The sequence below is a fragment of the Gopherus flavomarginatus genome, chromosome 3 (assembly GCF_025201925.1).
Source record: "Gopherus flavomarginatus isolate rGopFla2 chromosome 3, rGopFla2.mat.asm, whole genome shotgun sequence".
Lineage (NCBI taxonomy): Eukaryota > Metazoa > Chordata > Testudines > Testudinidae > Gopherus > Gopherus flavomarginatus.
The window spans coordinates 243,444,103-243,458,114 of NC_066619.1; the positions used below are offsets into that span (position 1 = coordinate 243,444,103).

The following is a 14,012-nucleotide window of genomic DNA, read 5'->3' on the forward strand; positions in this document are numbered from 1 at the left end:
AGATAGCAAAGGGCACAGCATGTGGCTGAGTGAGATTTTCTTGTACCAAAATTGCTTGCATGGTGGAGATTTAGGAAACAGAATTAAATTGTGTTTTTTAAACCTGGGAGCAGATTTTTAATGGTATTTAGGCACTTAAAGATTCGAAGCACCTATTACGATTTTTCAAAGCACCTGGGCACCCTCTCATTGATTTCAATATGATTTAGACATCGAGGCATTTTTGAAAATCCCACCGTGCACTATCTGAATCTTTAGGCATGTAAATACCTTTAAAATTCTGCTCCCAAAGCTGAAATTGTTGGTGTATGTGAATATATAGAGTATATCCTGTAGGCCTGGCTTGACATGAGAAATGAAACAAGGGAAAGGCCTCATTTCTTGTAAGACGGGATTAGGGAGTTAAATAGATCAGCACACTGAAAACAGAATGTTTGTGCTAACTAAAAGACAGGTAAATGGGTCAGGGAGCTAAGATACAGAATGTCTGAACTAGCTAAGATAAGGGGAGGGAACACCCAGGGAACCATTTATGAAGAACAAGATAACAATAGACCAGATAGTCGGGAATGTAAAGATAAGGTAAAGAGTGGGTGGAACATGGACACTGCATGGACAGAGCATGCTGTACAGGTATTGGTTCCTACAGAGTAACCAAGCCAATCTCAAAATCTGTGATGCAATGTATAGTATGTGCAATAAGATGTGTAAATGTATATAAAAGGAGAGGGTTTCTGTGTAACTTTGGATCGGTGATGTACCCTGCATCTACTCCCTGGGTTTCAGTCTGCTCAGTGCAGCATTGCTGTATATCAAATACAGATACACGAGGGACCAAGTTTGGAGCCAAACCGAGTTCTTGGGAAGCCAACTGGAAAGAGGTCTTTGGAGGGAATCCCACCATACCCACCTCACTGATATGAAGACTACATTTGTTTTCTGATTTCCTAGCCATTTCCCCAGGACTAATGTTGATGATACTGGTCAATCCAGAGGCAGTCAAAATCCCATTCTCAGATGTCTGTAGCACTTTTTCTAATAGAAGGAACTGCTGTTGCTGACTCACTCATGTTAGCAGGATCTGGCTCCATCTGGCATAGCCCAAGCCACCTGTCCTGTGGGAGTTAGGGAGACGAACGTGCAGAGGAATGGTAATAGTAATGGAACTGGGGCAAAGACCCTTAGTTCAGGAAGCTAAACAGAGGAGGGTGTAAATGCATATGACTGGGGAAATGGCTCCTGAGCCAGGAAGCTGTGGAGAGGGGAGTAGAACTGTAGATAAAGATTCTGTACAGAAACGTGGATGGGATGGAAGCCGGAGCAGGGAAACTGTGTAGCTTAGAACAGTATTTTCATTTCCCCGCAACTTGATCCCTGATTAAAACAATAAAATATTAAATTATAGTATCCTGTGTGGTATTAGAAACTAAACCACAATGGTCTGAGAAAGGAGCACTTTCTCTTCCTCCTTCTTTCTAACAGTAGTGCTGACCAAAGTAATGGTAAGAAAATATGAGACTTAAAGCTGTAATTCCCAAGGACAGTTTGCGGTTGTTTAAAAGTGTATTTAACGCCTGTACTCAGCTAAATTCAAGGGGCCAAATGTACATTTGTACTTCCTTGCAGTCATTCATTGGATTCCCTTGAATTTAATCTCACCTGCTGATGGATATGTCAGGGAGTCTAGTCTAACATACATCCTGATGAGCCAGACTAAATTGTAAGAATATGCAAATTATGGGAATGTCAGGTTTATCTTACACATTCCTGTGCCTGCCTTGTGTTTGCTTTTCTTGATACCGTGGTTACTTCTGGTCACAATGACTGACAAGTACATAAACATCAACTCAGATCCCCTTATGCTTGTTTAGATTCTTTTGCACGCATTCATTCAGAGCTGATGGAAAAGGCAGGTAATGGCATACATCAATGAATGTGAAACTAAATAAAGCTAAGGGAGGCTGCAGCTTTCTTCTTCACTTCTAGGAATGTTACAGTTACGTTCCTGGAAGTGGAGAAGGAAGGTGCAGTGTGTATGAACCGTTTTGTAACACTTATCTTTAGCAAGTAATACTGCAAACCACAACCTAGTAGTGTAATTAATGGCCAGGTCTGCATATGTACCACTGCCTTCTACTGGATGCTCAGGGCAACTGCCGATGCAAAATAAAATAAAATAAAAAAACCCAGAATGCCATCCCTGGAATTCTGCTGCCCCAAGCACGTGCTTGATTTGCTGGTGCCTAGAGCTGGTGCTGTGGGTGCTATAAGGACTGCTAAACTCTGTGTCCTAGGTAATACACTACTTATACCACTGGAGATTAATTGTTCTTTAGCTCAAGTTGTAGTTCTCTGGACTTTTGCACTAGGACAGTGGTTTTCAAACTGGGATATGCAGCAAAGAATCCTGTGGCACCTTATAGACTAACAGACGTTTTGGAGCATGAGCTTTTGTGGGTGAATACCCACTTCTTCAGATGCATGTAGTGTTAGTCTATAAGGTGCTACAGGATTCTTTGCTGCTTTTACAGATCCAGACTAACACGGCTACCCCTCTGATACTTGAAACTGGGATATGTGTACCTCTAGGGTACATGAGAGCTCATCAGGGGGTATGTGAGAAAAATACTGTCATGGTGAACAACAGATTGTGTTATCCCATACAGACCTCTCTCCCGCACCGTTTTCATAGGTATATTATGACCCTATCTCAGATGGGGTGGAGGGGTACAAGGTAAACTACATTATTTGGAAAGAGGTAGACGGCCTAAAAAATTTGAAAAACCACTACACTAGGGAAATTTTATTCCTGAGCTGCTGCTGCTACAGGGAGGTTTCACAGTGTGCAGTAGACATGTGTGATGTTGGTTGTAGATAGCTCAACTACTGGTGTAACAAACCTGTGGCCAACGATAGCTTTAACATGCAGAAAGCAAGGATCTGTATGACACAGTGATGCACACCATGTTTGCTAAGGGCCAAATGCAGTTCCTGTCTGCACTCTCCCTGGAGCTTCAGGCCAAGAATTAAAGGCTCTTCAGGTTGGTAAAAGGAAACAGTTTCTTGTTTATCAGTTGGGTTATGTGCACACATGACAGTAACATGGGCATGGAGGTGGGGCTTGAAAATACCTCCATCCATGTCAGCTGCAGCCAAAGGGCTGCTGGTAAGTAGCAAATGCATCCCATAAGGTGTAAGGAGCAGGCTCCTCTGGGGAAGGGGGATCAAAGTGTTAACAGCCTGACCTTTTTCAGGATGCTGCTGCTACTGCTGCATTGGAAGTGTCTCAGCACCCAGGCATGCGTGAAGCTACCGAGAATTAGCTGCAGCAGCAAACTTTAACAAAGCAAAAGCTTGTGACTGCAAGTTCGCTTCCTCCTGCACGCTCACAAATACGCTGCGAAGCCAGCACGCCCGGAGCATCCGCCCCCAGTAGGGCTCTGCGCGTAGGGTTACTCCCCGGCGCCGGGCTTGGTGGCGGGCTGCTCTCCTGTCCCAGGTGCTGAGCAGGAGGCTCTTCCGGCATGGCCGCTCCCTTCCTCACCTGGTGCTGCAAGCAACGCCTTTCTGGAGTTCCCTGCCCAGGCAGGCGCCCGGTGCCGAACCCCGATGGGACCCCGCGAGCGCGCTGCCTTCTAGGGCAAATCAGAGGGTAGAGGGTGGCGGAAGGTGAGGAGGGGACAAGGAAGAGAAAGTAGGATAGACAAAAGAGGAATTTAAAGTGCTACTTTCTTCCTCCTCTCTCCAGCTCTGTCTCTTCCAAAGCACAGAGGTAAGTCCAAGGGGAGGAAGGGAGCTTGCAAGTTTCATTACTTGCAAGGATTTGGGTGATTCTCCCCCCGTCTGTAACTCCCCAAAGTACAATGTGTTCGGCTCCGGCCTGCCACCTTTTTTTTGTTAATTTCGTGTTTAGTTTCAAGAGCGTCTGATGCGTGGGCGTCTGGGAAAGGAAACCAGCCCCAGTCCACCGTGCTGTCTGAGGATTTTCTTATTCAGCTGATTTGTTTCTTTAACGTCTATTAGATCAGATCGCTCATTAAAGATAACTAATAGACGAGTTACTGAAATCTAGGAAAACTATCACCATTAACTCATTTATATTATATTAGTTCTTGTCTGTAATATAATACACCAGTAGCACTGTAAGGCTTGGATTGACAAATAGGCAGTTCATATTTTGTGGTTAACAAATTGTTTACAGTTGATGTTAAATAGAGTCTAACGTAGTGAGCATATTGAATCCGATTTCCTGTTTTGTAATCTTTTAGAACTATTAGTTTTATTTGAGCAGCCAGGTAGGAAGTTGGAATCCGTGCGTGTGCTTTTTTTTTTTCTTCTTAAAATTTTTTTTTCTTGAATATTGTTATGTTTTGTTTTCAATTTGCTTCCTTAATGGGCAATTATTTTCAGAAGTTTGGACAGATTTATACAGACTTCTTCTAAACAATCATGCAACTGTGGAAGTATTAGCAGAAGATGAATGAACTTTAGTTTGTGAAAAACCTGTATAGTAATTATGACACTTTTTAAAGCACTAGGCAAGACACAGTGTGTGTAACTATGCACAAATGCTGTGGCAACAGCTAGGCAAACCTCATTAAATTAATTCTATCCTTGAGGTGAATTACTTGGGGTCCTATTGTGCTTATTCAGGCTGAGTAGTTGCTTACTCCAAGGAGCCTTATTCCTCAAGTAGTTCTATTGGGATTTCTTGCCGGCAGAGGTATTATTCAAAAGAAGTAAAGGTGGAAGAATTTGACTCTAAAAAGATGAGCATTTTGCAACAGAAAGAGTAAACATTGAGCAATAGTTTGTCACAAGATACTCTTTTATGAATATTTCATAATTCTCAGACGTTTTTACTTCTCCTAACTGCCCCTCTGAATCTTGATGCAGAAATAGATTTAAATTAATTTTGTTTCCTGCTCACTGCTTTCTTGTTCACATTTGTTACTGAGAGTAGAGCAATTAGAACTTTTAAAAGATCACTTAAGTATTTCTGATAAAGAAAAACGCATTGCGAATAATATAGATCAATTTCTAGGCCTGTTAGCTTTGGCAATATATCTTGGATTGTACTCACAATGGAAAACACAGATAATGAAACAATAAAATCTAACAATAGTTAATATGTCCTATCTTGGTCATCTTTTACTCTGTTTACATGGATTTGAATACAGTACATGCTTCAGCACCTGAACCTACTAATATTTGTGCAACGGGTCATTTTTTAGAGCATGCTTAAATGACTCTTTAGCTGTGGACGTTAAAAAAGTCAGAAATTTGTTTCAGTTAATATCACGCTTGGTCTTTCTACTCCTTCCCCCTTAAAGTTCCTTACAGAACTATCTCCTAGGCTGTTCTAGATTTGATTTTGACAAATAGGGAAGAACTAGTTGAGAATTTGAAAGTGTAAGACAGCTTAGGTAAAAGCGATTGTGAAATGGTAGAGTTCATGATTCTGAGGAATGGTAGGAGGGAGAAAAGCACAATACAGATAAAGGATTTCAAGACGACAGATTTTAGCAAACTTAGGGAGTTGGTAGGTAAGATCCCATGGGAAGCGAGTCGAAGGGGAAAAACAGTTCAAGAGAGTTAACAGTTTCTCAGAGACATTATTAAGCAAACTATCCCACTGTATAGGAAGTTAGCCAGGATGGTCTCTTGCCAGACTAGGACACCTTCAGTGATCTGAAACTCACAAAAGAGCCCTACAAAAAGTGGAAACAAGATCAAATTATGAAGGATTAATATAAACAAATAACACGAGTATGTCAGAATAAAATTAGAAAGACCAAGGCACAAAATGAGTTTAAACTAGCTAGAGACATAAAGAGTAACAAGAAAACATTCTTCAGATACCTTAGAAGCAAGAGGAAGACCAAGGACAGGGTAGGCCCATTACTCAGTGAGAGAGGGAGAACAATAACAGAAAATGTGGAAATGGTAGAAGTGCTAACTGACTTTTTTGTTTCTGTTTTCACCAAAAAAAGTTAATAGTGATTGGATGTCTAATATAGTGAATGCCAGTGAAAATGAGGAAGGATCAGAGGCTAAAATAGGGAAAGAACACGTTACAAATTACTTAAACAAGTTAGATGTCTTTAAGTCACCAGGTCTTGATGAAATATATCCTAGAATACTCAAGGACTGAGGAGATATCTGAGCCATCAGTGACTATCTTTGAAAAGTCATGAAAGATGGGAGAAGTTTCAGAGGACTGGAAAAGTGCCCATCTATTAATCGGGAAATAAGCACAACCCAGGGAATTACAGAGCAGTGAGCTTAACTTCAGTACCTGGAAAGATAATGGAGCAAATAATTAATCAATTTGCAAACACTCAAAAGATAATAAGGTGATAAATAACAGTGAGCATGGATTTGTCATGAGCAAATCATGTCAAACCAACCTAATTGCTTTCTTTGACAGGGTAATGAGCCTTGTGGATGGGGGGAAGCAGTCAATGTGGTATATCTTGACTTTAGTAAGACTTTTGATCCTGTCTCAGATGACAAACTAGGAAAGTACAATGTAGATCAGAGGTTCCAAAATTGTGCGGTGCGCCCCACCACAGAGGAACATTCGGGGGGCACCATGGGGCCTGGGCCAGCCCCCATGGAAGGCAGGGAAAGAGCACCACCCAGCCCCGTCCCCAGCTGCGCCCCAGCTCCCGTCCCCAGCCTTGGCTCTGCGCCTGGCTACTGGCTCCCGCCGTTGCCCGGCTGAAGCTCCACTTCTGGGCTGCCCCCAGGCTTGGGCCCTGGCTGCGGCTTTGTTCTTGTCACCTGCTCCCAGCCCCAGACTCGCTCCCAGCCTTGGCTACCTTTCCCCTGCTGCATCCCTGCCAAGGCCGGCTCTAGGCACCAACATCCGAAGCATGTGCTTGGGGTGGCACTTTTCAAGGGGTGTCATTTATTTATTTATTTTGCTTGGGGTGGCAAAAATCCTGGAGCCGGCCCTGATCCCTGCCAATTTTAGTTTTTCTAAATAATCATACTCTTCTCATAGTTAAATTACTAAACTACTTTTGCTCAGACTTTAAATAAACAAATCTTGGATAGATACCAGGGCTGGAAAATTTTATTTCCAAAGATGAAGTTTCAGAGAGCAATGAGCAGCTGCAAACAGTATTTTAAATAGACATGTTATAGCACATTTGTTACAGTGATCTTTGCAAGTTTTGCTACAATGCAAATATGTTGATGTTTTTTTCTTGTAGCAGTCTGTGATGACTACAAGCAAGTTTATTCATTTTTTAAAAACTTCTTATTAAGACAAAGTTACAACAAAACATTAAGTAATACTCAATGTAGTGGGTTCAGGATCAAATTCATATGACAAGAACCTGGCTAAAGATGTTGACTCGCTGGCTGGAGAGCCCCTCTCCCACCCTGACTATGCTAAAAGGGGTGACCAAATTTTCTAAATACCTCTCCTCTTTTTGGCACTTGTCTTTTGTATGTACTTGGTGTGAAAGCTTGTCACATGACAAGGACAGTCCACATTTTACTATACCACAATTTCACAGGTGGAAAACTCACATTTTTTCTGATAATATGCAATACAAAGTCTTTGCTGCTAACAATAAAGCAATTAATTTGCTGTCCTGTTTAAAATGTAGATCCTTCTCTGAAGCATTAAGTAAGCTGGTCAGGCGATCTCTGGGAAGCTGGCATTTTGCTATTAAATGAATCTCTGATAATTTCATCTGAAAACCATCTAATTCCTGGATGCCACCGCCACAGAATCATAGGGTTTGAAGGGACGACAGCAGTCATCTAGAGTAATCCCTTGCCAAGATGCGGGAGGAGTTGTTGTATCTAAATAATCCAAGATAGATGGCTATCTGTCTGTCTCTTGAAAATCTTTAGTGAAGAAGCTTCCACAACCTTCTGAAGCAGTCTGTTCCCTTGTCCTACTGTTCTTAGAGTTAAGAAGTTTTTCCTGAGATTTAATCTAAATCTGCTACACTGTAGTTTGAACCCATTGCCTCTTGGCCTCCACTTTGTGGTAAAAGAGAACAATTTTTCTCCATCTTTTCTATGGCAGCCTTTCAAGTATTTGAAAACTGCTATCATGTCTCTCCTTAATCTCCTTTTTTCAAAACTAAACATAGCCAGTTCATTCAACCTTTGCTCATATGGCTTGCATTCCATCGTTTTGATCACCTTTGTCATGTACCTTTTGGATCTGTTCCACTTTTTCCACATCCTTTCTATATATTGTTGACTAAAATTGTACACAGTACTCAAGGTAAGGCCTAACTAGTGCCAAGTAGAGTGGTACTATCACCTCCTGTGACTTGCATGCTATGCCTCTGTTAATACAACCTAAAATTGCATTTGCTTTTTTTTGCAACAGCATCATATTGCTGACTCATTTTGAGATTGTGATCCACCACAGCTCCCAGATTCTTCCCAGCAGTGCTGCTACCAAGCCAGTTTCCCCCCCCCAATACGTGTTTGTGCATTTGGTTTTTCTTCCCTAAGTGTAACACCTTACATTTGTCTGTTAAAATTCATTTTGTTGTTGATAGCCCAGTTCTCTAATTTATCAAGATCCCTCTGAATTTTAGCTCTATCCTCCAAAGTATTGGCAACCTCTCCTCATCAGCTTTCTGTCATCTGCAAACTTGATCAGTGTGCTCTCTCTACCTACATCCAGATGTTAAACAAGATGTTAAACAACACTGGACCCAGAAGAGATCCCTGTGGAGCCCCACGTGAGACTTCCCTCCAATCTGATGTCATTCCATTAATATTTACTTTTTGTTTGTGGTTGTTTAACCAATTACGTATCCACTTAGTGGTCCGTCTGTCTAGCCTGCATTTCTCCAGCTTACTCATCAGAATGTCATGTGGGACTAAGTCAAAAGCCTTGCTGAAGTCCAGGTATATGATGTCCACTGTATTTCCCCCTATCCAAATCAGTTACCTTGTCAAAGAAGGGTACCTGGTTTGGCATGATTTGTTCTTGGTAAATCCATGCTGGCTGCCAGTGATTACCCCTTCATCCTCCAGGTATTTAAAAATTCAATGTTTTATGCATTGCTCTAGTAGCTTCCCAGGTATCGAATTCAGGCTGACGGATGTATAGTTCCCCAGCTTCTCCTTTTCCGCCTTTTGAAGATCGGTGCTACGTTAGCCTTTCTCCTGTCTTCCAGGACATCTCTTGTCATCCATTATTTTGTAAATATTATTGCCAGTGGCACTGAGATTTCTTCAGATAATTCCTTCAATATCCTTGGGTGAATAGCATCCAGCTCCACTGGTTTGAATTCATTCAAACTGGTCAAAAGATCTCTGACATATTCTTTACTTACCTTAGTCTGCATCCCTTCCCCCTTTATTGCCTGTGGTAAGTTTGCTAGTCATCCGGTCACATGTATTTTTTGTGAGAAAACTGATGCAAAGTAGACATTGAGCAGATCTACCTTCCTAGCATTTTCTTTTATCAGCTTACCTTCTCCATTGAGCAGCGGGGCTCACACCATCCTTGATCTTTCCTTTTTTTCTGACATATTTGAAGAACCCCTTCTTGGTGTCTTTAACATTCCTTGCCAGCTGTAATTCATTCTTTGCTTTGGCTTTCCTGATTTTGTCCCTGTATGCTCATGCTATTCCCATGTATGGTTCCTTGGTGACATGCCCCTCCTTCCATTTCCTATATGTAGCTATCTAAAAACCAAAATGGATAAACAGCTCCTTGTGTGGACACCTTGGCCTCCTGTGGCTCTTCTAATCTTTCCTCTGTGTTGGAATATCTTGATGTTGAGCCTCTAGTATTATATCTTTTTAAGAACTGCCAACCCCCTTCAACTCCTTTTCTTCCTAATTGGTTTTTCCATAGGACCTTGCCTACTAATTCTGAGTTGGTTGAAATCCACCTTTCTGAAGTCCAGTGTTCTTGTTTTACTGTTCTTAGGTCCTGTTTTCCATAGGATCTTGAATTCTATCAGATCATGACCACTTCCTCCCAAATTCCCAACCATGCTCACGTTTGCAGCTAATCATCCCTGTTGGGCAAAACAAGATCCAAAATGGATGCCCTCCTGGGTGTTTCCTCAATTTTTTGAATCAGAAAGCTGTCCCCTACATACGCTAAGAATTTGCAGGATGTGTTATGATTTGCTTCAATAGTCTTCCAACAGATATCAGGGAAGTTAAAACCTCTCATTAATACTAGGTCACTTGTGCTACGAGTTGGCTAATTTGTAACCTGCTTGTAGAATGAATCATCAACTTCCTCTTCTTGATTTGGTGGTCTATAATAGACACCCACCAACACATTGGTGCTGTTCCTTTCTCTTGTTATCCTCACCCAGAGACACTCAGTAGGTCTGTCACTCACTTCCCCTTGGACCAAGCATATACATTCTTGATGAAAAGCAACAACACCTCCTCTTTTCAGAACAAGGTATGTCCCTCAGTGCTGGTTCTCCAATCATGGGAGTTGTGCCACCAAGTCTCTGTTATGCCAATAAAGTCATAATTTTCTTCATATACCGTGACTTACAGTTCATCCTGCTTGTTCCTCATACTTCTGGCATTTGTATACATTATATCACTTGTGCAAATATATTCACCTTTCCCCACACCTCTCCAACAGAGTGAATCCTGAGTGGTGCAAAAAAGGCTTATTTTTTGAGGTGTTTCATTTTGAAGATGGTGTAATAAAGACCACTACAAAACTTTACAAGGAGACTTTTAGTAATTGTTAAAATGCCATCTCAATCACAGTGTAGCTACTCTGTATGAGGTATTTTTTTTTCCTCCATAGGAAACAAAAATCTACTCTGAGCTACTTTAAAAAAAAAAACAAAAACAAACATCACTACTTAATTATATGTATTGCCTTCTCATCTAGAAGGATTCTAAAGACACTTACAAATTCTATACTGTACATAGGGATCACTTGCCTATTATTCAGGATTTATTCAGGGTGTATCATTTCCATTTTTGTCAGATTGGCACATATATCCTATGCTGTTCAACCTACATTGTTATTCCTCTTGTAGGCAACTTCAGGGTAGCACCTGCATGCTAGAGCAGCTGCTACAGAATAGAAGAAGTTATCAGGCTTCCCCAAGGCCAGATTGCACTTCATAAAGGAGGAAAGAGAAGGGAAATCTACTGTCTGCAGATGTTAAAACTTTGATAAAGATATACGGTACTGCATGAATCTGCTTTGGAACTGCTTGAGGGCAGTTTTCGATGCTTTCTGTTTTTTTTGATCTCATAAGCGCATGGGGTAAGGAGTCTTGAGTGATGGGCTAGAAGGTAGCCATGGGCACCCATGATGTGCAGTGTACTTTCCAAACAGGAAGGAGATGGTTTGAATCTTAAAGAGCTTGGGGTGGGGATCGAGGGGGGTGGTCTAAGACCCCAATCCTGCAATTAATGGTTTGTGCAGTTTGTTGAAGGCTTGATGTGGGCACAGTAGTTCTCTTGCTTACAAGGAATTTCAGACCTTAATCCTGAAAATTCTTAAACATCTGAGATGCCCCATTGAACTTGTATGTGAGTGTGTGTATATGTTAGCTCGACTGGAATCTAAGGGTACGTCTACACTGCACGCTTGAGCTCTGATTTGGTTTGAGCCCAAGCCCCCCCTTCCATCCACACACAAGTGAGTTTGACTCTCTTCAGCAAGCATTGAGGACCTGCTGGTGGGGATGGTGAGAGCCCAAGTCCCATTGAGAGTCTAGTCCAAGCCCTCTCATTCTGGAGTGTGAATGCAGGTCAAGTTACAGATGGGAGTCAGAAGGCCCGTGTAGTGCAGTATGGATGCATTAGCATGGCTGTGAGACCTGGGTCCAGTAATTGTATACCCATGTTTGCAATGCATTGTAGATGCCTGAGCATGTGCTTGGAAACACTGAGTCCACAGGCTGAGTCCAACAGACCCAGGTTATCTATCCAGTGTAGACAGACCCTAAAAGACAGAGTGGAAGAAATGTGAAAAGGAAAGATATAAAACAGGGGTCGGCAACCTTTCAGAAGTGGTGTGCCGATCTTCATTTATTCACTCTAATTTAGAGTTTTGCATGCCAGTAATAATTTTAACGTTCTTAGAAGGTCTCTTTCTAGAAGTCTATATAATATATAACTAAACTATTTTATGGTATGTAAAGTAAATAAAGTTTTTTTAAAATGTTTAAGAAGCTTCATTTAAAATTTAAATAAAATTCAGATCCCCCCGGACCAGTGGCCATGACCCAGGCAGTGTGAGTGCCACTGAAAATCAGCTCGCGTGCCGCCTTCGGCACCCATGCCATAGGTTGCCTACTCTTGGTATAAAACAACTCCTTTCAGAATGGAGTGTGTGTTTTTTGTAACCTTGCTTTTTCTATCTGCTGCCTTTCCCACTTTGTTGAAATAAATCATTACCTAATTTTAAAGCTAGCTTTTTTTTTTTTTTTTTTCGTTTTTGAAACTCCACATTTTTACTGCAGGTTTGAAGGTAGTTGCAGGAGATGGAGAGTTCTTTGCAATTGGATCCCAAATATAGAAGTGTCTGTGGTCACATGGCTGTGGAAGACAGTCATAAGAGCAAGATAAAGGGTTATATGACTTTCACGACAGTTGCTGTCAGTACTACCTGACTCTTACTGAGAGCATATAAAAAACAGTGTTACTGTCCAAATTCATGTGGACTACAAGGCAGCTTTCCAGCTGATGTAAATACTTGTAGGTTCATTACCTTCAGTGGAGCTGTGACCATTTACAGTAGCTATTGTGTTAGCTTGGACAATGAATACAGAAGCCATGGATCTGCCCAGGAGCCTACGGTAACTCACAAGTCTGAGGTCTTGTCTACGCTATGGGGATAAATCAACTTATTGCGGAGTTTGCTTCGCACTGGGTCGACAGGAGAGTCTGTCCCATCAACTTAGCTTATGCTTCTCATTCTGGTGGCATACCGGAGTTAAGTTGATGGGCGAGTGATCTGTGGTTGATTTAGTGGGTCTTCACTAGACCCCTAAATCGACCCCCTGGTAGGTCGATCTCCGCAGTGTCAATCTAAGTGTAGACCTGCCCTGAGTCTTCCACAGTACACCCGTCAGTTCAGTCTCTGATTAACGGTAACCTATATTTATACACTTTAGTTGTTAGAATACTTCCCTTCCCCCACTCCAATAGAATTTCTTTAAAAAGCATGAAAAATTAAATGACTTAAATTTGTTCGAGGTGGAATATTTTTATTTATTTTATTATTTAATAGCTCTCAAGAAATGTCATTTAGGACAGAATTTCTATCATACTGTAAGATTATTTACAGCGTACTTTTTGGATCTTAAGTAATTTGCCAAAAATAGTAGATATACTTTAACCATACACACAGACTGAAGGAATTTGAATTGTTTAGCCACAGTTGATTTGTATATCTAATACTATAAGTGGAATATGTTCTTCCTTCCTAAAGGGCTACTACTGGATAATAAGAGTCTTAAACTATGTTTATCATATCATTTTAGATAATTTAAACTGAATCTTAAATGTGCATTCTAATTTTTTTATTGTATCAGCTTGGACAATGAATATAGGTTAGACAGGTTTGTTTTTTGTTGGTGTTGGAAAGATTAGAATTTTATTAATAAATGATGTTAAATGTTGATTTCATGATGCACATACAAAACCATGAAAAAATATTTCTATCGACAGTCAAAATGTACAGATGGGCAAAGTAAGAAAAATGCTGCTTAAGAACTAATTAGAATTTTGATATAAGCATATCTACTTAAAATATTTTGACATGTAATGTTGACAATGTGTTTTAACACTTTAAAACTTTACCTTTTTGATTCTCATTGTGCACGGTCATTAAAAATTGTGTGACCCCCCCCATGACTTCTCACAACTGTAAAAATATAAATCAACAGAAATATATTTTTCACAGCTAAGAAAATGTAAATAGGTAAATAAAAATTTAGAAATAAACATAAATATTTGTAAACATTATAAAAAATTGAATTCTGGCAAACCTAGGTATAGTCTATTTCATTTTCTGG

The 14,012-nt window shown here is 40.8% G+C and overlaps 1 protein-coding gene across 1 annotated transcript in view; it reads left to right on the forward strand.

Annotated features, from left to right (window-relative positions):
* The first annotated feature begins 3,475 nt into the window (after positions 1 to 3,475).
* The window catches only part of ARAP2 (ArfGAP with RhoGAP domain, ankyrin repeat and PH domain 2), a 219,435-nt gene continuing 208,898 nt past the window's right edge, over positions 3,476 to 14,012 (forward strand). The window contains exon 1 of the mRNA XM_050947298.1: positions 3,476 to 3,772. The gene's annotated coding sequence lies outside the window, so the exon portion shown is untranslated. The remainder of the gene's footprint in view (positions 3,773 to 14,012) is intronic.